The sequence below is a fragment of the Lissotriton helveticus genome, chromosome 1_1, assembly GCF_964261635.1.
Source record: "Lissotriton helveticus chromosome 1_1, aLisHel1.1, whole genome shotgun sequence".
NCBI lineage: Eukaryota > Metazoa > Chordata > Amphibia > Caudata > Salamandridae > Lissotriton > Lissotriton helveticus.
Window position 1 is genome coordinate 1,497,183,304 of NC_136057.1, and position 27,523 is coordinate 1,497,210,826.

General features: G+C 46.8%; 1 protein-coding gene across 6 annotated transcripts in view; it reads right to left on the reverse strand.

The window, feature by feature from the left end:
• The window catches only part of STX18 (syntaxin 18), an 897,615-nt gene that overhangs the window by 791,904 nt on the left and 78,188 nt on the right, over positions 1-27,523 (reverse strand). The window lies entirely within an intron of this gene.

A 27,523-nucleotide genomic window follows, 5' to 3' on the forward strand; every position in this document is an offset into this window, starting at 1 on the left:
GTATCACAATTTGTGGGGTCGGGTGTTTTTGTGTGAATCTGTGCAGGCCCAGTGAGGATACAAGTTAATTTGCGAGGGGTTACACCGCTGCTAGTTTTTTAGGTCTCGCGACCTATCGATGCGCGCATGCGCATCGAGCGGAGCGAGAATTCAAGTGGCAAAAATTCTCGTGAAACCACCAGCTTTTTGCTGGCGTTTTCATGCAGTTCATGTGAACCACGTGTTCAAACATGAACGCGCATCAGCCTCCCTCCATTTGCCGCACAGCACATCAAAGGGCTTCGCCCAGCGTGCGCTCTGCGGCTTCTCGGCTTCTCCTCCCCTAATTACGCCGCACACAGCCTTCCTTGCATTTCTCCTCCCCCTCCCCAGCCAGCTTCCCCCAGGCCGTGTTCCCTCATCCCTCGCACCCCCTCCTCCTTCAGGCCCCCACCATTTGCTTGCAACTAAAACATTTTCGGAGTCGTCCGGGTTTGCTGCCTACTGACGCTAGTGTTCCCATTAAAATGTTGCTACTTATTTGACGAGGAAAACCACCAGGGAGCATTTCTTTCACGTTTTATTTAAATTACAGACGGGTTTTTCTTTCAATTATACTAATACAACTACATTTGCAGCCCCCCTCCTCTCCATAAACGTAACTTGCTTGTAAAAATAGCACTGCAAAAAAACACACTGCTCTTGCTCCGTTGCTTCCTTGTGTTTGCGTTAAATGTTCACTGCGAATGGCATGCAATTAACACAACTCCCGAAATCTTGCGCATTATGACAACGTAATATAAATTCCCTACCGGGCTTAATTGGAATGGCTCCTGAACCAGGCCAGCTGCAAGGGCATTTTTATGGCGTCAGAGTGTGAATCCGCAAAGCCACCGTGCCTGTCGCATGAAAAACATGGTCTGTGACACTGACACAAACAAGACACAGAAGACAACACAGCTCTCCCGCATCTCCAAAAGTCGGGGTTTATTGATGTGCACCTTTCATATATTTATAACTGACTTTGTGTCGGGGTGTCTCTGTCAGCTTTGAAATGAGCTTGAAATGTGCTTCAAGCAGTACATCTGTCAGAAGGTGATTTTCAGAAGTTCAGAAATAGACTTTAGTTGCATTCCTGTTCTCTACTCTTCTTTATCTAAAGTTCGGTATCTCGTCATGATGCAACTGACATTTACACAATAGTATCAAAGAGGAAGCTACAGCTACAGAAACAAGCATTGGCATGGTCAATAGGTCTCGCTTGTGGGACCTTAGAAGTATTTAGTTTTGCAGCACAATATCCTTGTTGCATAATCGGATATTGTGCTGCAAAACTAAATACTTATAAGGTCCCACAAGCGAGACCTATTGGCAATGCCAATGCTTGTTTTATGAGGAGCTTCTAAGCTAACAAAATTTCACAAACTCAGCAACTTTGTGTGCACCGTTCAACTGTGTGTAAGAAAAAAAAGTTGGTTAAAGGGCTTCTATAATTCATTTGCATTACTTAAGACGAAAAGGCAGTATATTTTTAAATCCACATTATGATTGTGTTAGCGTAAATTAATAGCTGGAGTTAACACAAAATACACATAACCAGTTGTTCAGTAGATCAGATCAGAAAATCTTTATTCGTTTTTTTCAAGCAAAAAAACCCATAAAAGCGCAATATCACAGTTAATAAATGTTACACAATAAAAACTTGATATAAAATCATAAAAAACCCAAATGTTAAAAAAAGTAGATATGTCACCCAAAGTTTTTAAAAAAAAATAAGGATGTTAATTGTTGCACCCTATGAATAATCTACGAGTAAAGTGTGGATTGTTTCGTAAATGATCCTACTATAAAACAGTTCCTTAGTTTTTGTATTTTACTTCCAAGACAAAATTGATCAGTAAATCACATACTGATGACCTATTGCTAAGTTTTTTAATTGTAAAGGGCAGTAACATCCATTTTTTCCCCCATTCATTTATTGGTTTTACAGGTTTAAAGTCAACCTCTATACCAGTCACCTTGTCACGTATGTTGTACTAGGGTTCACTTGTAGTGTTTCTTACGTTAATTACGTAGGCATGACCTAATCAGTTAATGGGTGATCTATTCGCCCATGATTGAGTATCTAGTTAAATAATTTATCTGAAAGTTTTCTGTGTTGGTCATTCTTCTTGAAAGCACTAACTAAATAACTTGCATTTATGTAAAATTACCATTATGAGCGTATTTATTTATATCGCTGGTAAATGCAGTAACTGTGCACAGACTGAACAAAGGCTTAAACCCCAATCGAGTTGAAATCAGAAATGTTCTTAAGTAGTTCACAATCAATTGTACTTCACGGTCCACAGAATGGTTTTGTTCAGGTCAGGGACATAGAGGTTGTGTTTTATAATTTTTAATAAACTGATCATAGATTCTAGTGCAATATGCACACATCTACATCACTCATGCATCGTCTCACATTTGTGTAAATATATATATTTTTTCACAACGTAATTTTATTGTTGATAGCCAATATAGGTTTAGTGTCTCAATGAACACAAATAAAATACAGAAATGGACTGCGTTAATGATCTCAACATTTTCACTGTTTTCATAACTTTGTTCATGCAATAAACATATTGAAACAAAACTCTTAAAAGCAAACATGCGTGTGGCTCAGGTGTCAGCGGACACGCCGTGAGGGGAACGGCTGCTCCAAACTTACCTGCGGAAATAGCGAGGGACAGGCTCTTGCTCCTTTGGCCCGCCGTGAGGGAAACGGCTCTATTTACCGGCTGCCTACAACTCCCAGCATCCCTCCTGCAGGCGCCTTGTGCCGGCGTCATCAGTAGGCGCAGCCAGCCTACTTGAGGTTTCCACGACTCCCGCGGCGCGGGACGCGCCCGGGCAAAGCCCGGGCAAAGGGCGGGCCGTCATGGGCCGGAGGAGGCCGGGCTGGGCCACTCCCCTTTGTCATCGCCTTCCGAAGGTACTGTGTGATCTACTTCTTCACGCCTGTTGCTGTAGCCATATACTTTGAAATTATGGGGAAAAGGAAAACCACGGAGGACGTGATTGGGGGTTTGGGTGTCACGCCCAAGGATGGGAAAAAAGCTAGGAAGATGAAAGCTAAGTTACCGAGGAAACGCATGACCCATGCGGGGGGTAAGTGTGTTATGGACCGTATTGATGGCCTGATTGAGGACTGTGAGGCCTTACTGTCTGCTTCGCCACACTTAAGCGGGAGGGGCCAAGTGGGTGTCAGCGTCACGGTAGACGATGAAGGAAAGGGGCCCAAGCGGCTTGCAGCGGTGATCCCCGAAATGTTTCTGAGCAAATCTAACGCAGGGGGTGGTGTAAAATCTGTGATTACTGCTGGGGGGAAAACATGTATAGTTCATTATTTAGAACAAGTTCAGCCCCCCTCCCATGCCACTCCTCACCAGAATGATCCAACAGCTTTGCCTTGCAGCAATAGTTTTGCTATTTTGGCGCTAATTAATAATAGTGGCCCTAAACCTGGCACCGAGACACCGTTGGCAGATGTCCCTCATAGCGAAGGCGTATATCATCTGCCAGGTATTGCTGGGATTTTTCCTCAAACAGAGGTAGACAGCAATTCATTGTTTGCAGTAGTAAAGCATTTGTGTAGTATGGTAGAGGGTATGCAAGAAAAAATTGACCGTCTCACTCTTGCAGTAAATAGCAGTAGGTCGGATTCGGGCCATTGCTCAACCTGTATTGCTACTTTAAAAAAATAGTGGTTTAAGTAGAACCCATGTAGCAGAGTTAACTAACTGTGGCATTCCCTCCCCAGTACATCAAGCGTTTCTTTACCTCTAGGCACTCCATTCAGTGAGGTGGTAAGGACAGGGAGGGGAGTACCACGAGCCCGAAGCGACCGTTACGCTCGTGGCAATGGCCATGGGCAAATAAAACCAACTGCAGCAGTAAATCAACTAGGGAAAGTGGGTGGGGACTCTAATATTAGCGGTAGATCTACTATCCAGCAACCTGCAAGTAGCCACCCAGTTAAAAGTAAAGTCCCATTAGGTTTGAGTGCCGTCCACCCTAATCCTTATTCAAGAAAATCTCAAATGCTGTATTTGGTTAATATCCCCAAGTTGAGCCACGGTAGGGTCCAGGAATCCACCGAATCCCTAACCAATAAAGCAATCCACTGGATTAGGTACGTCAGGGGTTGCAGGTCTGTCATTAGAGAGGGTATTCTTAGTGCAGAGAGGCTCTCCTTTCTTGGGGATTCATGTGATTGTATTGAACTAACTTTAAATAACACAAAGTTGGTGGAAGACCTAATAAACCTGGAGTTCCGAAGTTGTTCCCCGGACCATTCTAGGATCCAAATGAGGTCCACCCCCGCAAAACTGGCCGACTACATTTGAGAAAAAAAAACGAATTAGAGGTATCATTGTAGGAAACTCTTGTTTAGATTGTAATGACTGACTATCGAGTCAAGTGGGCTGTAATGAGGGAAGGGATGGCGAAAATATATTGCTAGGTATAACATCTATTTTGGGTCCTACAAACCTAGTCCCGTCCCCGTCGTCCCTTACGGTTTCTTTAATCACCATGCCAAATGCGATCTCTGACATAAGCCAAAACGACGACTCTTCACTGGATTTATGTAAATCCAGATCAATTTTGTCCTGGAATGTAACTGGATTGAAATCTAAAGTAGACTCACAGGGTATTTGAATTTTAGTATCCCAGCAGAAAAGGGAGGGAGAGATTGCCCATCTGGTGGTCTATCGATTTGGGTTAGACAGGACCTCGATGTTAGCATCAAGCCCCTTCCCTCCAATCACAGGGATCTACAGATTCTCACTCTTAAGTTTCGAAATAAAGAGCCCATTCACATTTATAATTTGTATGCTTGTAGCACGGGGGTAAGAAATCTGAAGTTTTTGCCCTCCTAGAAGATCTTATTGAATGTCACTCTCTGCATTCTAATATAATTCTAGGGGGTGATTTTAATACCACCTTTGAGCCCTTGTCATGTGGCGATTGGAACATCTCGGATGAGGAAGACAGGGAGTGAGGAATACCCAAGCTTGAACTCGAGCCAGTTAGAAGGTGGACAGAATTAGTAATCCAATTAAATTCACTCTGTCTGAATAAAGGCTTGAGAGCGACCAACGGCAGGACCTTTGAAGATAAGATAGAGGCCACCACGTTTAGGAGTGGATACCGTGAGAGCAGAATTGACTATATCCAGATCAGTTTGGGATTATGGAAATATCTAGAGGATATGTCAATTGTTGATAGGGTTGAGAGCGATCACAACCCTTTATGTATGTCACTGACCTATTGGAAGGCAACCGCCGCTGGAGTGAGGTTGGGCGCAAACTCTCACCCTGATATAGTTATTGCTAACGATATGCGCCATGTCCGATGGGCCAAAGTTTCAGATTCTCAAGAGAACATTGATTTTATATCAAGCAAGCTAGTACAAGCAACACGTGAACTTGGTGAACAAGCCAGCAAAGGGGCCCTGGCTTCAGCCTTAGAAAAGGGAACCAGGATTCATGAATCCTTCTTTGGTGATTTGAGAAGTATATTTGTCAGGCCTTGTAAGCCAAACGAATCCCGTACCCCCCAACCACTGGGATGGTTCTCGGGGGAATGTAGGCAAGCTCGCTTAGACCTTGGTAGAGCTATTAAAAGCGATTCAAGTAGGAACATCCGGCTTGCTAGGGCAGCGTATAAAAATGCAGTCTCTAAATCTAAGCGAGCCTGGGATGAGCAGAGGTGGCAAGAACTAAAAGCTGCAGGAGCCCAAAAAGACTTGAGACATTTTTGGAACGTTCTCAAATGGGGCAATGAGGGAACCCCAGATAAGCCACAGAATTGGGTTCCACATTAAGAATGGGTGACCTACTTCAAACCGCAATATGCCTGGGGTGGTGAACTAAATTCATCTATGGAAGTTCCATATCTACATTTCCTGGACGATGCATTTAACCTAGGCGATGTGTATCATGCCCTAGATCTAGTGGTCCCTGGTAGAGCGCCAGGTATCGATGGAATACCTGCAGATATATTCTTGCAGGATAAAGATTCCTGGGGTAGGTACATACTGCTTTATAACTAATGCGATTGCCAAAGGAGCTCCCATTCCACAATCCTGGAACGGGGCCGAAATTATTCCTGTATTCAAGAAAGGGGATGAATCATTACCTGGGAACTACCGCCCAATCAGCCTGATTGACACTAAGCAAAAGATCTTAGGCAGGCTGATTCTTAAAAAGGTGTTGGCGTGGGAACAGGATCAGAACATCTTGTCTCGCCTACAGGCAGGATTCAGAGCCTCCATTAGCACAGTCGATCAGGTGCTGCATTTTGCTATGCTGTACTGAAAGGCTGTGCTAATTGGAGGGCGGAGCCTATATGCTGCCTTTATCGACCTAAGGGCAGCATTTGACCTTGTCCCTCGTACAACATTGTGGAGTGTGCTTAACGACATGGGTATGCCTAGACCCTTACTTTCACTCATTAAAAAACTTTACGTGCACAATTTTGCACAGATCAGGTGGGGCCGCCCTGGTAATGTCACCACTCAGTTCTCTGTAGATACAGGGGTGCGGCAAGGCTGCGTTTTAGCGCCAACCCTATTTTCTATGTATATTAACGATGTGGCAAAAATACTGATTGATTCTAACATCGATGCCCCAATTTTGGCTTTAGCAAAAGTCCCCATTCTTATGTTTGCGGACGATTGTCTGATTAAAGCAAAAACCCCGAGTGATCTGCAAAAGGCCCTAATGATTTTTGAAAACTTTTGCACCGCTCGTGGGTTGTAAGTGAATGTTTTAAAATCAAAATGTATGTCTTTTAATGAACCAAAATGGGGGGTCCCAGACGAGTCAATCCCATGCAGCTGCGATAACTTCTCAGAGCAGTCCATCATGCATTTTGTAATGTTTTGCGATCATTTTAAGAAGTGCAGAATGCAGTTTTTGGCCCCCATCTTAAGAGAAGCAGGTTTTACACAAGTACGCCCAGCCCTATTTTACTTACAGCTACTGGGTAGCCCTAGGACAGTCTTCGGGGTTGCTAGCTTTCTGGTCGCAGCCATGCGTACGAAGGCCAGGAAGCTATCCCCGAGGTACTTGGAAGGGTGATCCCATTATACTGCAGACTCTGTTAACGTTTTTTAACTTTTCTCATTTTTTATATTGTGATCGAGTTGTATTTGTACCAACTTTTTAATTACTTGAATGTACTAGACACTGCTATAGGGCTTGACTTTTTAATGATCTTAACTATATGAACTTTGTGACATTTTTTTAAAAATTTGTATTGTCGTGTCTCTTTTATGATTTTAACTAATCGAATAAAGCTTGCTTTTGACTTTGACTTTGAATGAACCAAAATCTTTCAAAGGTACTGTGACCATGAATAAACTACCACTTGATAAGGTCAAAGCTTTCTGTTACTTGAGGGTCTGCATACAGCACGATCTTTCTTGGAACCAGCAGGTAGAGCTGGCTGTTCTTAAACATCGCCAGCTCGCCGGAGCATTGAGTCTTGAACACTCTTTGACCCTTACTAAGCCAATAGCCCCGGTATTATCAGTCTATAACGGCAAAGTGGTTAGTTTCTCCTTATATGGCGTTGACATTTTGGGGTTCAAGAATCTAAGGGAAATGACAGTATCTGAAAACCGCTTCCTTAGAAATCTCATTAAATTACCCCAGAGCACCCCCATGAGTCCTTTACTTTACGACTTGGGAATGAGTCCAATAGCTCTTATTGCGTCCTTGCGACCTGTTTTATACTGGAGGCGGATGTGGACCACGGCCGAATTGGAAATTTTTGCCAAGGGACTGATGGACGTAATCAAGTATGATACCTTTCATAAGATTAAGTGGCTAGCCAAAATTCGGGGGGTATTAACCCCTTCGGCGCTGATGACGAGCTCAGCTCGTCATCAGTTGCGCCGCTCGCACGCTGATGACGAGCTGAGCTCGTCATGTAACGCGGCTTTTTGAAAAAAGCCGCGTACGGCGAAAATCGCCGCAGCGTGCATGCGGTTAAGGGACCTAGGCCTTGGGGAATTGTGGGAAGATCCCATACACGCCAGGTTTCCTCCCAAAAAGGTCTTAAAAGGTCTGTATTGGAAGGCTGTGGCCTCTAAAGCTTTTAGGACCACTGCTCCTCTCTCCCTGACCGGTATCTTTTTGGACTTCAAAGATGGGGTCAACTTTGAAGCCTTTTGGGATGTTATTACAAAACCCCTAGATCGCAATCTCTATTTCCAACTGAGAATTGGAAGTTTACCAGTTAGAGCATTTTCTTACAGATGGACCAGTGGAGGCAAGGTTGCCTGCCCTGGTTGTCCGGTCCGTACTGAAACTATTCATCACCTACTGTTTGAATGTCCTATGTATGCAGCACCTCGACGGACCTGGTTAAGACCAATGTGTAGATTATTGGGCACCAGGAGCGGGATGGTTGCTGTTAGAATAATCCGCACCAGTACCAACCACACTGTCTATGTAGCTGTGGCCAAATTTCTAGGTTGGGCATGGGTAATTAGAAGTAAACTGTTGGCTGGATAATCTCCTCTCCAGGGTATTTTAAATTCTTGGTCTTGAAATATGTTTTTAAGTACCTTTTGAATCTTGCTGTATTACTATCAAATAGTTTTAAGCCCATGTTTTGTAATTTTAACAGTATTTATTCTTCTATTGATGAATTTTATACAGTGTCCTTGTATTATATGCTTTTATGACAATCTTCGAATAAAGCTTCTTTGACTGACTGGCAAACAATAGTGCCATATCAAAATAACAAAGAACAGGAGCAGGTCTTGGATACATATATCTGATTCATGAATTTTGAATTCGAATATGTTCAACATCTTGGTTACTATATGGTACCATCATCCCGGCAAGTCCTCAACAGCAAAAGCAAGAGGGATAGGCTCCAAACATAGCCCTCTGTATTCCCCCAACTTTTCCATATTTTATAGTGTTTCTGGGCGCATCCCGCGCCCTAAAGAGGGGCATCTCCAGGCCCATACAAAAGTCCAGACCCTTCTTCCATATTGCAACTGATGGCAGGAACTTGTCCTTCCATGCCCTGGCGATATCACGTTTAGCCAACGTAAGGCCCAGAAACAACAGATGACGCTTATATCTGTTGCCGCCCAATCCCTCAGTAATATGGAGCATGAATAGTAGTGGTGAGAGCGGGACATCCCAACCCAGGACCTCCGTCAAACGTGTAGTCCCCCTTTACCCCCCCAGAACCTCAATAGTGCCGTGCCTTACTATACTGTATGTATCAAGGTACCCTCCACGGTCCCACACCCCAGGCAGCAAGGGGAGGCGATCAGCCCAGTGCGCCACAACCTCTGTCTGGTAAAGTATACCCGATGCAAATACTTGAATTGAATAGGTCGCAGGCGGGCCGCAATTGCTTCACTGTGCGGGGACTCCAGTGCCTCTATTCAATCATCCTCATCTAAAGGGCTTACATCCAGCTGTCAAGCCTCGCAAGTTTTATTTCTTGTAGTGGGGGTATTGTTTAGAAGTGTAGATATATTTGGGGTATTTTACGATCCCCCCCCAGGTCCCCCATAAAGACTTCAGCTTCTGTAGGGTTGAATTCGGTTATAACTTGTTGTTGAGTGAAGTACGGGGAAAGAGCATGTCGGAATTGGAGGTATCTATAAATTTGTGAGTGGGGCATAACATATTCAGCCTGGAGTTCATGAAAGGACTTCATAATCTGCCCGCACATGACAGCACCCACCGTGTCGATCCCAATGGCCTCCCAACCCCGAAATCCAGACAGCTGCGCCCGTTGTAGCAGCTCGCCCTTATGCCAAAGGGGGGTTTCCCTCGTCAGTTTACCCCACCACCCCATTGTGCGAAGTGCACGTTTCCAGGTCATGAAAACCGTTTTGGTCGCAGGTGGTAATTCCCTAAGCGTCGAGCCAGAATATTGCACCGTATGTATTGAACTGGCTCCCATCAACCAGCGCTCCACAGCATATGCTGGGTCTCTCCTATCACCATACCACCAATCGTTAAGGACAAGTAAGTGTGAGGCCACATGGCAGGCTTGAATATCGGGGGGGGGGGAATTGGGGGGGGGGGGGCGATGGCACCACAATACGTGGACTGGAAGCAGGTCCTCAGGCCACGTGTGCCTTGAGGGAGATCGGGCAATAAGACGAATGGTGTTCCAGTGGTTGGCCTGGCTATAGGAAGACAACTATCTCTGCATGTCACCAGTATGGTGGAAGGCGGCCACCCTCCACCGCAGAGTTAAGAGCTGCCAAGTATGGCTCCATCAGCCGGGACTGGTTATGTTTGAGGAACTCACAGGGGAATCCATTTGGGCAGGTCGCTTTTCCTGAGAGCCTTATATATCTGGGAGAACCTGCTGATTCAACAACTGTTGACACAAACGGTGTAGTAGAGCACTAGGTTTGTCGCCCCACTGATAGATCAGGCTACGAGTAGCGAGCCAGAGGAGTCTAGCTTCATCCAGCAGCTCACTAGCATAGGTTTGCTGGGCACCAAGCAGCTGTTTGCGTGCAGCATCTCCCTCTCCCCCCCTACTCCTGTGCTCAAAGTCAATCAATTTGGTCTCAGTCTGTATTAGCTTCTCTCGATGTGGTCTTGCAGCACAGAAGGCAATATCTACTCCTTGGGTTTCATGTCTTCCCATAATGTTATAGGGAACGTGACCGTGCCTGGGTTGTGCGAATAATAGTCAGCACTGGATGTATGAATGTGTAGTCTGTATTGCTCATCTTTCAGAAACCAGGGCGAAAGCCGCCATCGGAATGGGGATGCAATTGCAACAATACTGGTGAATGGTCAGAGAGGCCCCAGGGCAGAATCTCGGTGGACTCCAGTCTATGGGTGTGTACTGCGAAGATGAAAATGTAATCTATACGAGAGAAGGACTCATGCACCCCAGAGAAGTACGTGTATTCATGGCCGGAGGGGTGTAGCACCCTCCAGGAGTCTGCCCACCCCATCCCTTGAGTTAAGGGCATCAGTTTAGACTCTTGAGGCGCTGTTGCGCACCCTGCGCAACGCCATCTGTCCCTCACTGAACACATCACATCATTCCAATCCCTCCCCCCCCCTACCGTCAGGCCAGGCGGAATCTCGGTCCAGAGCATTGTCAAGCGCTCCACAAGGCTCCATGTTCCATGTCAGCGGGTGGTGGGGAGGGGGGAGTGTATTTGCTACCAAGGACCAGAGGCTCCCCATATAGTATTCCAGAGATGAATATAAACCTACCCTGTGGGTCGTGCCATGATTTGCAATGGACAAAGGATAGGCTGCGGTGAATAAGGACGGCCACCCCTTTGAAGCCCCTAGTTAATTGTTTGGAAAACGTAGTGCACCGGGCTTAGTGCTGGAGATACACCACGTAGCGCTAAACCATATGACTGGATTCTATTCACATAGCCAAAGACTTCATATTTTATACAAAAATATATATTTTTTATTTCTTATTTTTCTTTTATATTATTTTCTTATTATAAATTAGTTCATGTCTTTTTCACAATAAATTATTGCATATTTTATAAAAGACATACATACTTATGTGCAACAATTGATTCAAGAGTCCATTTGTGTCTCTATCTTTCCCTAACTAATAACAAACCATAGGTTATCAAACAGGATGTTTTTGGCCTAAGGAGCATGAGCGTCTTTTTTTATGACATGACTGTCTTGGTAAATATAGTTCAGATGTTACAATAAGTTGGTATACAATAAACAATTTGTCTCTAGTACAATAAAGACAGAGCTCAAATAGTAGTTTTGTTTGGACCAAATATACATTTGATTTTCACAAGACACTGAGAATGTGCAGTTTAGTTTGTTAAATGTTGGAATTGTTTTTTATTAATTGTGTGGTTACACGTGACAGTGGAGTGTTGAACATTTGAGCTCTTAGAATCAGCAGAAATTTGTATGTAGAGGGTTCATTAAGGGACCACATATTTTAATTGATGATAGCTCTAACCTACACCATAGACCTGGAATTGTACATCGTCCTAACAAATACATTTTTTTCCCTCGTTTTTAGATAACCACTGGTGTGAACACCCTGAGGAAGGCTACGGCCGAAACGCGTTGGTGAAGTCAAATATCTTTAACCAGTGTCTTGTGAAAATCAAATGTATATATGGTCCAAACAAAACTACCATCTGAGATCTGTCTTTATTGTACTATAGACAAACTGTTTATTGTATACCAACTTATTATAACATCTGTACTATATTTACCAAGACAGTCATGTCATAACAAAAGACGCTCATGCTCCTTAGGCCAAAAACATCCTGTTTGATAACCTGTGGTTTGTTATTAGTTAGGGAAAGATAGAGACACAAATGGACTCTTGGATCAATTGTTGCACATATGTATGTATGTCTTTTATAAAATATGAAATAATTTATTGTGAAAAAGACATGAACTAATTTATCATGAGAAAATAATATCAAAGAAAAATAAGAAATAAAAAATATATATTTTTGTATAAAATATGAAGTCTTTGGCTATGTGAATAGAATCCAGTCCTATGGTTTGAGCGCTACGTGATGTATCTCCAGCACTAAGCCCGGTGCACTACGTTTTCCAAACAAGTAATTTCCCTGTTAGGGTTTCATCCTTTTTTCAGGGGGCCCCTTCCGGTGCTTTTCAAGTTAAAGCCCCTAGTTAATCCAGAGTGAAAAGTTTGCGCAAACCCAAATCTAGACTGGCACAGCGTTTTGGTGCCAAGTAGGATTTCAGCTCTGTAGCGTTTAGCCTGCGCAGCATGGTGCCCCTCTTAATCTTATCAAGGAGGCTGCAGATGTTCGAACTAATGACTTGAAGTTCCCAACCCTGGGGTCTTATTGAGTTAGATGTCTTGTCTGGCATTGACCTTATGGGGAAATGTATGTAACTGAATAGTCTGACCGGCCAGGACCAAGCATGCAATATCTAACAGTAGCACTTAAAAAGGAAACAAACAACAAAAACTTCCCAATGATCCCCCAACCAACCCCCCCCCCCCCCAAGTATCTATCACAGCATGTTGTGCCTCCGACCCTCAACGGGGGGTAGAAGCAGCATGTAGAAAATGGATCCCCATAACTAGACCCCTGTGCATGTTAAAGTCTAACGGCAGAGGAGCATATGTACAGCTTTATCTGAATTGTTCAGTCTTTGCGTATGCCTCGGCGGGGTAGCAATTATGATAAGGCAGGCTCCGGCTGGTCATCTGCCAGTCTCCCACGGGATTTGCTGCGGGTTTTGGATTGTCTCTTAGAGCGCGACTGGCAGCGCTGTTTATCAGCACTCCCGAGGGAGCCCTGTCCAAGCCCCCAGAAGAGGAGTCCGAGTCAAATCTGGGTGGAGTGTGGGGCTTGGGTTTAACTGCTTCATCTGTCCATTGGAACACCTCCTCCGGTGTCTCAAAGAAGTGTGTTTGTGACTGGTAAACCAATCAGGCGGGCCGGGAACAACAGGGAATATTGAATCTTAAGGCCACGAAGATGTGTCTTGGCCTCTACGAATGATAGTCTACACTGTTGAACTAACTTAGTATAATACGGGAAGATCGTAATGTGTTGCGAGGCAAATGTAAGAGTCCCTTCCAGTCTAGCTTGCTGTAGTATAACATCTCTGTCTCTATAGTTAAGAAGCCTCGCAATTATCGTTCGAGGGCGAGCGCCCGGCAGTAGCTTTTGCATCAGCACCCGATGTGTGGGCTCAATTATAAGCATGGGGAAACTGTCTGGCGGAAGCCACTCCGTGAGCCATTTAACAAGAAAGTCTTCAACTATACCACCCTCACAGCCCTCGGAAAATCAACGAAGCGGAGGTTATTCCTGCGAGCGCCCACTTTCGCATCCTCCACCTGTGTCGCTAGGCCCTTAGTAAGTGTTTCTAGGGTGGATACTTTTTTCTGGAGATTGTTCACTGTATCATCCACCGTTGAAATCCGGGATTCTGATTCCGTGATGCGCTGCACAGCATTTCTGAGGTCCTGTCGGAGCAACATTACACCGGAGCAAACCGCCCCAATCTTAGCCTCGAGTGCTTCCCTGGACTGCATGATTGCTGCCAACAGCGCTGCGTTATTCGGCATGGCTGCTTCCCGGTCACCCAAATTGGGTGCCTGGGCCACAGCGCCACTATATTTATCAATCGTGCTTTTCTTGGATGCTGTGCCCGGCGGATAATCTTTGGCCATGTGATGTGGATGTGAAGCTAAATGAGGGGTGGCCCAGTAGTATTGCTAGGTGTGTCACAGAGTTCTATTAATAATACAGACTCCTATTGCCAGTCTCCTTCCCTATTATATCTCTAGGAAAGGGGGAGCCGGCAGGGGAGGCCACTGTGCCAACAATCTGCATTGAACCTGGTCCAACCGCTTCTGTGAGCCGGGTGCCCCCCGCCGCCCATAACAGGAGCCAGACCCCACCCCTAAACGCATGTGGATCCGATGAGCAGATACTAGGTGTCTATGAAGGCCTCCAGGAAGGGCCAGGGAGCCAGGTTGCACTTCTAGACTGGAGGTGCGTTACATTTGTAAAGCAGGGCAGCAACGCGGAATTCCTCATCCATAGGCGATCCCACAGAGCATCCAGAAGGATAGGGGGACTTCGGGCTCTTTATAGCCGCCACCAGTCTGCAATCCCCACAGAGAAGAGGTCCCTGCTGTCTGTGCAGTGTCGCGGACGCATCCAGCACGAGGCTCTACAGCTATTCCCCCAATGTGGCAGCTTCGACAGCCCCCATGATCCTACCGGGAGGGGTGGGCGGGGGGGGGGGGATTATTGCCAGGGCAAATCAAGCTGCACGGATGTCTAAGGGGAGGGGATGGGGGGAGGATCTCCAGCCATCGCTCCCCGGTCCAACTCACGTCATCAATCCGCAGGGCCTCCATTGGGTCGTGGCCCAAATCAACCACAGGGGCTGTACCAGGGGCCCAGGACGGGCGCAATCCCGTCAATACCGGCGCCGCATACCGTTTCTTTCGCCCGGTGTCGCAGCAGACTTTGCCGTGTCTTCAAGGCCCACCCGCACCCCCCACATCTGCAGCCTCAAGAGAGAGGCGAGGGTCCCATTTGGGAAGGATTGGCCTCCCGCCTCCAGTATTCTCCCGAATCAGCCTTACCGCCACGAGTGCAGTCGCCCCTGCAGCCCCATGTCGGATGAAAGTCTCGGAACGGCGGCAGTGCCTCCTTCCTCACTGCCTGTATATGGTGCAGGCACCACGTAGCTGCACCACATCCGAATCTGCGACCAACGAAGCTCCCAAACTGCAGCTGCAGGGCGTCGTGGGACCCAGCCGAGAAACTAGAGTCGTCAGAAAATTCGGATGGGTGGGATAAATAAAGGATTACAGTAGGGCTGTTGGAGCCTCGCTAAGGCGCGTCTGTTATGTTAGAACGCCAGGCCATGCGCTGTGTAATATATTTTGGAGCTTACATAAAACGCTTGTACAGTCACTGTGGGTCATGTAGCGCAACATCCCATTAAAGTCTTTAGAATGTATTAATGAGATCAGTGTTTGCACTGCTTGGATCCCTGCTTTACTGATCAGGATGCTGACATAACCTGATTAGGTCGCTCTGCCATGCTCTGTGCAATTACACATGATCGTTTCCTCCACAGACATTTCAATTAACAAGCATTGGCATAGCCAATAGGTCTCGCCTTTGGGACCTTATAAGTGTTTATCCATGCAACAGTTGATGTTGTTGCACCAAGGATATTGTGTTGCACAATGAAATACTTATAAGGTCCCAAAAGCGAGACCTATTGGCTATGCCAATGCTTGTTTTTATAGTAAAACACAAACACTTTGCATCAACATTTCTGAATCTACCCCCACCCAACCAAAATTTTAAAGACCGCATTTGTACGAGTCACTCATTCATGCTAGATATTCATTTACGTACCTTTGGGTGTTATTACTCAACACCAATTCAAATTCTTTCCTTTAGGAAAACCGATCAAAAGTTGTGGAGAAAAAAATAAGAAACCTCGACATTGCAATTCCTTTTCATAATACCCTTAAATAAATACATTTAAAAAACATGGCCTTTTCCAACCGTGGACGACTAAATATTTTTAATGTTTTTGTTTTATATAGCGTAGAGTTGACCCGAATGTATCAGCGCGCTTTACATGGGCACCAGCTGCTTTGTAGACGGGCACATTCATTTTTTAGGCACGGGGAGGAGAGATTGAGTGATTTTCCCAGAATCACGGGAGAATTGAACCTCCCGCCAGTCTTTAACTTGGTTCTTCTGCTTCAGCTGTGCTACAACCTATCCAGCAAACATTCGGACACACCCAGCAAATAGGTAACAAAAGGTACTTTAAAAAGTGAAAAATAGATACATGTGTTCTAAAACGTCTGTTTCCTTTCTTTAAAAAAAACATATACACAGCATAAGCACTTGCAGATATGTTTTCAAATCATCCCTTACAAAACACAGCTCCCTTTCCGGCTCGCGCCAAAACAAAATTGAATAATTAAGTGCTAAAGCATTTTTGTTACCATATACAAGATCAAGAAAGCATTATGAACAACTGAACGTCCATATTAAAAAAGTATTCACAATGGCCACTCAAGAGCGGCGTTGAATTAGAGCTTGTATTTCATGGCAGCAAAGCAGCTTCCCAGCGCTTTTCTGCACGATTGAGTCTTTCTCAAGGTAACAATCGCAATAGAAAGTACATACCCAGCAAGGTATAGACCTAGAAAACATAGTTCTCGTGACCATCCGTTTTAAGAAGTATAAATCCGAAATCAAAACAAACACTCGAAACAAAAATGCTTATCATTCCATATAAAACATGTAAGAAAAATGAAGAAATTATGCATATGAATCATGAGACTAACTGAATCAGAGGGCATAGATAAAATCCTCCCGTTCACGACTCGCGCAAACTCGTGTCAATATACAGACATTGCATTATATGTTGCCGGGCTACATTTTCAAAAATTCATGAAAGCAGCCAAATGCAATTCCTTTTTTTAAATTTTTTTTTATTTCAAATCGTTTTTATTGAGAATTTAGGAAATAAGAAAGGAAAAACAGTACAGTAAAGCTTCAATTACATAGATTGATTCAGACATGCTATTAATTGACACTACACGTAACTAAAATAAAAATTAGGATAAGAAGTCCAGATACATGACATCCAAGCTATCTGCAAACATGTTATTCACAGTGAGGTTAGGTGCAGGACTTTGCAATCAAAGGGCCATTCATGGATAAAATACAGCATTAAATGTTATTTCACGGGGGGTCATAGTGAAAAGACGTTACATCAAGTGATTTCCAAAGTCTCTTATTGGAAGGCTTCCATGTAGCAGATTGCAACGCCGGATTGTCTGCCCCTCTCAAGAAGGAGAGCCACTCCTGCCAGATTTTGAAGTTGAGCGCTGATGAGCTTTTCCATTTGCACAAGATCACCTTACATGCCAGTGTTAGCATTAGATCTAGAAGTTGGCGGTCATGAGTGTCTGGTAGCTGTGGATCTAGTGCTCCTAATATAACAGACAAAGTCCCTTACGGGGTTAATGTGAAAGACCTGGTGTATATAATCAAATATCTTCCCCCAGAATGTCTGTAGTATAGGGCAGTGAAAAAGCATATGAGCAAGATCCCCAATCCCTGTCTGGCAATTCCAGCAAGTGGGTGTATCCCTCAGGTGGCACCTAAATAGCCTATGCGGTGTCCAGAACGTTCTGTTCAACAGCATATATTTTGTCTGGCAGAGAATTGGGGACACTTTGTTGGATAAGGCGGTTTTATATATTGTGTCCCAGTCTAACATCACTCCCGTCGAGTTAGGTTCTGATTCCCATTTGCCTTCAGCCTGTCTGTGGGAGTTCTTGGGCAGAGGGAGAAGTAGCTTATAGACTTTAGACACGAAGTGGCCGGCGTGAATGAGATGACTGATTTCAGTTTCAGAAACTGGTAGAAGTCCATGGGGGACAGATTATATGTCGTTTGTAATTTCGAGAAAGGAATGGGTTGCGCTCCCTCATAGAGGTCTTTAACCATGTTAATGCCCTTCTTAGACCATGAGTCCCAAAAGAGCGTTTGAACATGGGATTTCTCCAAAGGGCCAAAAAAGTGGAGTTTTTGATAGTGGAGTTAGTTTTATGGGATTGGTCGAGCCTTAATAAAGCTCGCCTGGTATTCAGCAGGATGTATTTGGAATGAGGTAAGTGTGCCAAATCCATAGTAAGGAGGATCGGTAGGGGTGCATGTGCGATGATAGATTTTTCAATAGATAACCACACTGGGACATAGGATGGAGAGTCTACCAGCCAGAGGGCTCCCTGCTTACAGAGGAATGCCGTCTGGTAATTTCTGAACGAGGGAAGACCAATGCCGCCCTTTTCTTTTGCCAGTTGCAGCTTTTTCAATGATATCCTGGCTCTCTTCCCTCGCCACAGAAACCCACCAAACAGCTTATCCGCCTTCTTGATAAAATCGGCCGTAAAAGTCATAGGAAGCATGCTAGCTAGATAATTCACCAGTGGAGTGGACATCATTTTAAGACTTTCTGCCCTGCCCCACCAAGAGAGAAACTTGGGTGACCAACCGTCTAATAGTGAGGAGATCTTTTTCAGGGTTAGTTCCTCATTAATTTTTACGGTTGATATTAAATTCTTCCCAAAATCAAGACCTAAGTACTTTAAACAGTGTGGCTGCCAGGTAAGGCCGGAAGATCCAAGGATGTCTCTATTCCCAATGTTATTCAGGAGTTTGACCTCCGTTTTATCCTTGTTCAGCTTGTAGCCTGAGACCCTAGAGAACTCATCGATGGTGTCCATGAGCGCAGGAATAGCCTCATCCGCTTTTTCCGACATAATGAGTACATCGTCCGCGTATGCGGTTAGTTTTATGGTGCAATCTTGAAATGGGATACTGGCAATGGCATCATTATGCCTTATGTGATATAGAAACGGTTCAATTGCTAACAAAGACAAGGATGGGGAGAGAGGACACCCCTGCCTCGTTCCCTGTTTCAGAGATAGAGAAGAGGAAAAAGAGCCATCCGCTCTAACCCTTGCAGTGGGACAAGCATAGAGGGACATTACCAGTTTCGTAAATGTTGCGCCTAGGTTAAATTTATGCAACACTGCTTCGAGAAAGGCCCAATCGACTTTGTCAAAAGCCTTTTCGGCATCTAATGTTATTGCCGCAGTGGGTGTATCTAGAAGTTTTGTTTTTTCCAGCACATGTGCTAGTACCCTAGTATTATTACTAGATAGTCTGTTTTTTAGAAATCCTGCTTGAGAGGGGTGGATTAAGTTAGGAAGAACTCGCTGTAGACGGGCCGAGAGGATCATAGCCAGGATCTTGCAGTCAAGATTAATTAAGGAAATGGGTCTATAATTTTTCGGGAGGGAGGGGTCCTTACCATCTTTTGGGAGTACCGCGATAAGAGCCTCAGCCAGGGTACCTTTAACTTCACCTGTGTCGCTTATTTCTCGGAATAGGTGGAGAAGAGGGTCTACCAGAGAAGAGGCAAAGCTTTTGTAAAATTTAGCAGTGAAGCCATCAGGGCCGGGCGCTTTACCGCATTTTAAGACTTTAATCGTTTTCTCTATTTCATTCGTCGTGATCGGGTCATTAAGACGCTGTTGCTCTTCCGAGGAGAGCCTTGGTAAGTCACATTCGCTCAGGTAGTCCTGAATCTTGCCTTCTTCCACAGATGCATTTTTGGCATATAGGGTTTCATAGAAGTCCCTAAATACTTCTGCTATTTTGTCCGGCTCTGAGTGACCTACCCTTGATGTGTCTTTAATGATCTTGATTGAGTTCTTCTGACTTTAAATTTTAGATAAGCGGCTAGGCTTTTGCCCGCCTTATTTGATTCACAAAGTTTAAATCTGCGTCTCATATCTAACCATACACCTACCCTTTCACTCACAAGTTTATTGTATTCATATTTCTTATTAGTCATTGTGTTGAGTGTCACGTTGTTCCTGTCTATTTGATGTCTATTTTCTAATTCCAATATCTCACGTTCTAGTGTTTCCAATTTAGTGTTATGGTCTTTGTTCATTGCTGAACGGATTTTGATGCATACCCCCCTAATCGTGCTTTTCAAGGCCTCCCATCGTACAAGATCAGAGGTGTCCCCCCTCTCATTCAACTCCAAGTACGAGCGAATGGCACATTGGATAGCAATGCCAAATGCAATTCCTATCACGTGCATTGTGCGCAGCATTAAGGGAAGTTTCCCATGTGGCGTACAGCTTGATAGACTGGTCACATAAAAAAAAACAAAAAAAAACTACAGGCAGCCCCACTGGGCAAGTACCGCGCAACATGGATATTGATGCGAGTCAACAGGGCCATGAGAGCCAACACCAAAGTGTATTCTAACAAACCACTGGTGCAGAGTGACATGTCAAAGGCTAAGTAAATTAGGAATACAACACCCAGAATGGAACAGAATGTGATAGGTAAATCCAGGGCCGGCATTCAACACGAGATAGAGGATCCCAGGTTCAAAAGTCAAAGGAATGAAGGGAAACTGCCTCAATGACTCAAAATAATGCCTACCGCCCACACACAAACAAAAAAAAATCAAATTAACAAGTCCCACACTCCATCCAAAGACAGGTGGCATACATTTAATCAAAGATAATGCACAAGAAAAAAAAGAATACCTCTGAAACTCACGGACAAACCGCAATTTTGAATGCTCAGGAAGAAGCTCCTTGCTGCAATCATGAAAACACGAACTGGAGTCACTCTTGTCTGAGTATCTGTTAAGGAGTGCAGCAAGGGGCGTACAAAGGCGGGAAGCAAAATCGGAGCATGGTAAATTACTCGTACATATTACCAATGACATAAAAGGCGCCTATAGAACTTGGTTCCACTTTGTGATTTATTGTTTTTGGTGGTGTGTTATATCCGGAATATGAGAATACGATTACTTTTTAAGCGGAGGTGTGTCGTGCAAATAAATCAAAGAATGGTATCAACGAACAAACACGTTTCTGACATTAAACAAGCATTGGCCGCGCGACCCGGCCGGGAGTTGTCTGCGTGCAAAAAAAAAAAAAATGTTTTTAAAAGCGAGTGGTGACAAATTAAATAAATTAAAAAAAACAAGCTGATCTTTTATACAGTAAGTATAACATGAACAATAATGTTGTGGTGCTTGAGCTTCGTGATGCAAGTTAAAGCATGAACGCTCTGCACCGATCCGCTCATATATTGATTTTTCAAAATCCGAGGATTGCGAATATGGTCTTGGGGCTGTTTTAGACGTGTTGCTTTGCCTCCTATCTGCACAGATAAGCCCCCTTAGGGTCATTTGAAATGTCTGCCTTGCCATGTTAGCTGTATCACACGAAGGAAAGTAAACCTGCTCTAAATCCCTGGGTCATCTCCAACCACAAACAAGTCATGCTGGAGGGATGGCAGAAAATGAGGTCAGGGGGGTGGGATAGCAGCATGGAAAGAGGTGGACTCGGAGGAGGGCGAGACACATGGTGGTAAGCCAAAGCTTATGGGTACTCGTGAAGGAGGCAATGGCAAACCACCGGAAGGAGCGGACGTGGGAGGAGTCAAGAGAAGAAAGGGGAGTTATCGGAGGACAGACGGGGGCCCACCCTTTAGTGGAGCCTTGGCAGGGCGGGCACTCACGCTGCATGATGGAGAGGGGGAGGGGTTAGGCGGCCGCGCGAAAGGGAAATGAAGAGCTGAGGAGGAGGGAGTGGGAGGGGGTAGGGGAGGGCATTCACACACGCGATCAAAGACGCCAAATGCCAGTTGTGCACGTCACACGCGCGCTTGTGCGCGTGATAGTAAGCTGGTCGCCGGGAAAGTAGCACTTTTCAAAGCAGCTACTAAATGTCTCGGCCAAAATCAGCGCATGCGCTGGATCAGGCCGAGACCTAAAAATTAGCTGATTGATATCTACCACTAAATGTAAGCTGCCACATCAAGGTCTGTGGTTTCAAAGGACAGAACACAAATCGCTCTGGTGATGGGAGCTTTGTTAAACTATAGTAACAGGCAGCAGAGATGTTATTTGTCCTGCAAATGTTAAAACATGCCATCACAGCATCCCCTATATTTCAGAAAACAGAGTGCCCTAAAATCAGCATAACAATTGCAGTCTTTCTATTGCTATCATGTTAGCATCAAGCACTGCTGCATCTGAATTTGTCTTCTGTTCTCTTTGCCAGTGAAGGAAACTCTACAATAATGGATTAAAGAGATTGTCTTGTACCACTATAAAGAGGAGGAACTCGTGCACCTGTTTGCTCCGAGAGTATAACCTGACCTGTTAGCAAAGTGTCGCAAAGGCCACTTTTTTCCTGAGAAATGAAAAGCATACACTGTTCCACATACCACTTCTATACAGTCTCTGATATGTAGGGTGATAAAGAGGTTGTGAGCCTTTGGAATGTTTTGAACCTGTAAGTTCTGCAGAGTAGTTACTGATGATATGTTAAGTGGATTGTCTCTTATTGGGTTTGCACTGTATTGGATGAATTTTCTGACATTCTTACTACCTTATTGTTTTCTTAACTAATGTAATTTAATGCTAATAACTGCATACCCATGATTGTACCGCTGGCATTTAAAATTTACAGTGTTTTAGTCCTTAAATAGGTGGCATTTCAAAACGGACTACTCTTCTTTACTGATTTGCAAATACTGGGCCATTGACAAATTTTGTGCCCCTTGGCTACTTTTTACAAATGGTTAGAAAAGAGTATTGTTTGAAAAACGCCCCAGCATTTTGTTAATGTATTGCGACATGCACTTGACTAAAGAGATACTAACCTTTGAACAAACCTAGCATCTTTGATTCAGACTAGGTTTTTGTTGATCCCCAGGAAGTAACTAGTTCCATAAACCTGATAAATTACAATTAGGACCAGCGTGATGTGGGATTTGCCGGTTGTACACTGGTTTCCAACATTTAATGGTCTTCAAACTGAAGCATAGCTTTAATTCACAACCTTTTTGCTATTAGGTCGAGCTTGGGAAGCGCATGCGCTGCTCTGCGGCATGCTGTATTAGAGTATGGAATTGAAGCCCCGCCTACTCTCCACCCACATTTGTCATTGGCTTCTGTCATTGCCCTTCGTAAATGTTGGCTTCTGATTCGTTAATAGGCGTTAGTCCCTCCTTAGTACCGCCTTGTCTTCATTTGTCAACTCCCATGAGGACTAGGCCTTATACTTCGGTTGTTACACCGTACATCTTTTTCAGTCTGTAAGCACTATTTTCTTTAATGAGTTTCTCATCCTGCAGGCACAGCATGCTTTCCTGCAACATTCAGCGCGCCATGGTCGCTTTCACTTTCCAAGCAGCCCGGGTCAATGGCGGCCACTTCTTTGAATAGGTCTTGCATTTACAAGAATTTGAGCTACTGGCATTGTAAATGACAATGCCTTTTATTTAGGTGTCAATTAGAAAAACAGATAAATAAAAGGCAATCATTTACAATGCCACTATTTCAATCCCTCGCAAATGCAAGACCAATTGCATTGCAAATGCTTGTTATAACTTGTACACATTTACTATCTCTGTACCCAACTGTAGTATCTCTTAACAAATGCTTTTCAGTCTATGTTCTCGGTTTTGCAATTTCTGCCACACCCATTGCCATTTCTTCTATCTACAGCACGGGTACTCATATTACGGCCCGCTGGCTTCCAGCGGCCCGGCAAGTCTTCCTTGGTGGCCCGCGGACCTTGCAGACATCGTACCCGTGTTTTAAAAAAACATTTTTAAAGAGTGTCTGCAACCGGAACACGACTGAGAGATTCTGCTGCTCTTCATTCCAGCGATAGTCAGAGTGGAGCTGCAGGGGGCTAAGAAGAGGTGAAATACAACAAAGCCCCATTAACATGCAAATGGTCTTTTAAAGACCTGTGAAGTGCTCGGGTGCGGCTGTGTGTGTGCCCGGGAAGCTGTCTCAGCCCGGGCTGACACACAGGCAGGGTGAGGTGACAGAGGGTGACAGAGGGAGGTAGAGGGAGACAGAGGGAGAGGGAGGTAGAGGGAGACAGAGGGAGAGGGAGGGAGAGGGAGGGAGAGGGAGGGAGAGGGAGGGGGAGGGAGGGGGAGGGAGAGGGAGGGAGAGGGAGGGAGAGGGAGGGGGAGGGAGAGGGAGGGAGAGGGAGGGAGAGGGAGGGGGAGGGAGAGGGAGGGGGAGGGAGGGGGAGGGAGAGGGAGGGGGAGGGAGAGGGAGGGAGAGGGAGGGGGAGGGAGGGGGAGGGAGAGGGAGGGAGGGAGGGAGGGAGGGAGGGAGGGAGGGAGGGAGAGGGAGGGAGGGAGAGGGAGGGAGGGAGGGAGAGGGAGGGAGAGGGAGGGAGACCGAGGGAGACCGAGGGAGGGAAAGGGAGGGAGCGAGAACGAGAAAGGGAGGGAGAGGGAGGGAGACAGATAGACAGAGGGAGGGAGACAGATAGACAGAGGGAGGGAGACAGACAGACAGACAGACAGAGGGAGGGAGACAGACAGACAGACAGACAGAGGGAGGGAGACAGACAGACAGACAGACAGACAGAGGGAGGGAGACAGACAGACAGACAGACAGACAGAGGGAGGGAGACAGACAGACAGACAGACAGAGGGAGGGAGACAGACAGACAGACAGACAGAGGGAGGGAGACAGACAGACAGAGGGAGGGAGACAGACAGACAGACAGACAGAGGGAGGAGGGCGACAGAGGGAGGAGGGCGACAGAGGGAGGAGGGCGACAGAGGGAGGAGGGCGACAGAGGGAGGAGGGCGACAGCGGGAGGAGGGCGACAGCGGGAGGAGGGCGACAGCGGGAGGAGGGCGACAGCGGGAGGAGGGCGACAGCGGGAGGAGGGCGACAGCGGGAGGAGGGCGACAGCGGGAGGAGGGCGACAGCGGGAGGAGGGCGACAGCGGGAGGAGGGCGACAGCGGGAGGAGGGCGACAGCGGGAGGAGGGCGACAGCGGGAGGAGGGCGACAGCGGGAGGAGGGCGACAGCGGGAGGAGGGCGACAGCGGGAGGAGGGCGACAGCGGGAGGAGGGCGACAGCGGGAGGAGGGCGACAGCGGGAGGAGGGCGACAGCGGGAGGAGGGCGACAGCGGGAGGGAGGGCGACAGAGGGAGGGAGGGCGACAGAGGGAGGGAGGGCGACAGAGGGAGGGAGGGCGACAGAGGGAGGGAGGGCGACAGAGGGAGGGAGGGCGACAGAGGGAGGGAGGGCGACAGAGGGAGGGAGGGCGACAGAGGGAGGGAGGGCGACAGAGGGAGGGAGGGCGACAGAGGGAGGGAGGGCGACAGAGGGAGGGAGGGCGACAGAGGGAGGGAGGGCGACAGAGGGAGGGAGGGCGACAGAGGGAGGGAGGGCGACAGAGGGAGGGAGGGCGACAGAGGGAGGGAGGGCGACAGAGGGAGGGAGGGCGACAGAGGGAGGGAGGGCGACAGAGGGAGGAAGGGAGACAGAGGGAGGAAGGGAGACAGAGGGAGACAGGGGGAGGGAGACAAAGGGAGGGAGACAAAGGGAGGGAGACAAAGGGAGGGAGACAAAGGGAGGGAGACAAAGGGAGGGAGACAAAGGGAGGGAGACAAAGGGAGGGAGACAAAGGGAGGGAGGCAAAGGGAGGGAGACAACGGGAGGGAGACAACGGGAGGGAGACAACGGGAGGGAGACAACGGGAGGGAGACAACGGGAGGGAGACAAAGGGAGGGAGACAAAGGGAGGGAGAGGGAGGGAGGGAGAGGGAGGGAGGGAAGCGGAAATGAGGGAGTGAAGGAAGGGGTGTGAGGGAAGGGGAGTGAGTGAAGGGGAGTGAGTGAACAGGAGTGTGGGGGGGGGGTGAGTGAGTGAGGGGAGTGAGGATTGGGAGTGAGTGAGGGAAGGGGAGTGAGTGAGGGAAGGGGAGTGAGTGAGGGAAGGGGAGTGAGTGAGGGAAGGGGAGTGAGTGAGGGAAGGGGAGTGAGTGAGGGAAGGGGAGTAAGTGAGGGAAGGGGAGTGAGTGAGTGGGAAGGGGAGTGAGGGAGGGAGTGAGGGAAGGGGAGTGAGGGAGGGGGGAGAGCGGGGGAAGGGGAGTGAGGGTGAGGGAAGGGGAGTAAGGGGATTGAGGGAGGAAGTGAGGGAAGGGGAGTGAGGGAAGGGGAGTGAGGGAAGGGGAGTGAGAGAGGGAAGGGGAGTGAGGGAAGGGGAGTGCGAGAGGGAAGAGGAGTGAGGGAGAGGAGGGAGGGGGGAGCGGGGGAAGGGGAGTGTGGATGAGGGAAGGGGAGTGAGGGTGAGGGAAGGGGAGTGAGGGTGAGGGAAGGGGAGTGAGGATGAGTGAGGGGGAGGTAAGGAGAGTGAGGGGGAGGGAAGGAGAGTGAGGGTGAGGGAAGGGGAGTGAGGGTGAGGGTGAGGGAAGGGGGTGAGGGTGAGGGAAGGGGAGTGAGGGAAAGGGGAAGGGACTGAGGGAGAGGGGAGGGGAGGGAGGGAGAGGGGAGGGGAGTGAGGGAGAGGGGAGGAGAGAGGGAAGGAGACGGAAGGAAGGAGAGGGAAGGAAGGAGAGGGGGAAGTAAGGAGAGGGAAGGAGAGAGGGAAGGAGAGAGAAGGGAGACAGAGAGAGGGAGTGAGACAGTCAGAGTGAGGGAGAGAGTGGGGGCGCGAGGGAGAGAGAGGGGAGGGAGAGAGGGAGAGAGAGAGACATGTGTGTATGCCAGGTCTGGTGGCTCAGTGGACGAATGCGTCTGCTGCAGGGACCTGTGTTCAACCTCATGGTCACAGTTTTTTTGTTGCTCTAGCCCCGCCCCCCTCCCCCACTGACCTCGCCCCCACCGGTGCGGCGCTCGGACACAAACCACACTGTAAAATTGGCCCGAGAGAGACAGTTTGTGAGTACCCATGATCTACAGTAACCTGTTCCAGGGCACAATGGGCAGGTATCATATCAAGTATTCAGCATGTCATTTGTGAAGTGCACATGTAGGTATGATAAACCTCTGAGCACAACACAGGGACGTATTGCACACCCTTATATACGGCACATGGCATGGTCTTTGCCATGCCTTCAACCCAGTACACAGAGGGTCAATAAGAAAATAGAAAATTGCCTCAAGATCCACTATGTTGCAGAAACGTCCATGATATTATACACCTCATACATGTACATAGGACACAGTGTGTAGCAATGAACCAGTTATGACATTTGGCATATTTTGCGCCGGGAAACCCTTTTTGGGTAGCTGTCGCGCATTATAAATGTAAAAACTAAACTAAACTATATCAAGGTGGCCACTACACACAAGGGCATAGGTATATAGGGCATGGTCTACAGCAAAGCCTTGTTTATAGAGCATACAGGGCACCTCTGCTTTGTGCACACAAGGCGTGGATTGTGTCATTGATGAGATCGATTTAGATGGTATTAGCAAGGTCATCAACAGTTCAATGAGGTAGTAATTATGGTGAATCCAGTTCTTTTAGAATTGGATTGTGCAAACTCTTTCTCCCGCATTCAACACCCCCTATTAACCACGCAAAACATTTTCACCCCATTCAAGTAGAAGTAATAGTCC